This window comes from Zingiber officinale, chromosome 5A (genome assembly GCF_018446385.1).
Source record: "Zingiber officinale cultivar Zhangliang chromosome 5A, Zo_v1.1, whole genome shotgun sequence".
In the NCBI taxonomy this organism is placed as follows: Eukaryota; Viridiplantae; Streptophyta; class Magnoliopsida; order Zingiberales; family Zingiberaceae; genus Zingiber; species Zingiber officinale.
The window spans coordinates 30,837,005-30,837,828 of record NC_055994.1 but is presented as its reverse complement, the minus strand read 5'-3'; positions in this window follow the sequence as shown (position 1 = coordinate 30,837,828).

Sequence of the window (824 nt, the reverse complement as noted above, 5' to 3'; positions counted from 1 at the left end):
TATGGAGAGATCCAAAGTTTGCTAGCAAATGTTCAGGACTTACCTGTTTAGAGTTTCAGTTTATGTTCTAGTTTTCTTCTTAAATACTATTATGAAGTTTTGTGATATTGTAATTAAGTTTTATTTCGCACTCGTAGTTTGATACGTCTTATTGTTGGAGTTATGTTTGATTACTATTGCTAGAATAGCTTTCCTTGAGTAATAGTGGGTTTTATTACTGTGTGGTTGTGTAATTATATGTTCCAGCCGCCTGTGGCTGAGTATACACTGTTTGTATTGTTGATTTGGTTACCGATACAGGGGAAGCTCTGCCGAAATTTTTCGGTAGGAATTCCTCTGGGGCCGTGATAAATCTAACTGATGCTAATATTAGCATAAGTGACACTAGTAAGTAGAGTAATAGATAGGTAGCGGCCACCTTTAGAGAGTAGTAGTAAGAAGGGTGGTTGTTACATACATAATCTATAAAATGCATATATTGTAGATAATAACTAAGAACTACAATATTATCACATATAAATTATAGATGTATATATAAAATTCAGATAATTATGAATATAGATAAGGATAGGGATAAAGGTTTAGTAGATAAAAATCTAGACCAAGTCCTAAAGCCTCCACCTTATATAAACCCTCACCTAGAACACCACTTGTTCTTTTAGTTGTCGCCGGCCCTAAGGAGATTTCCCCATCATTTATTTCTCCACCAGTGCTAGAGTTTCAAGGGAAGACAAGGAGTAATAGTTAAGCACTTAAAGCATGTTCTCAACTTTGTTAATGCTTTAAATTAGCTTCTATGTCTTGTGAACTTTGGGGTATCATAG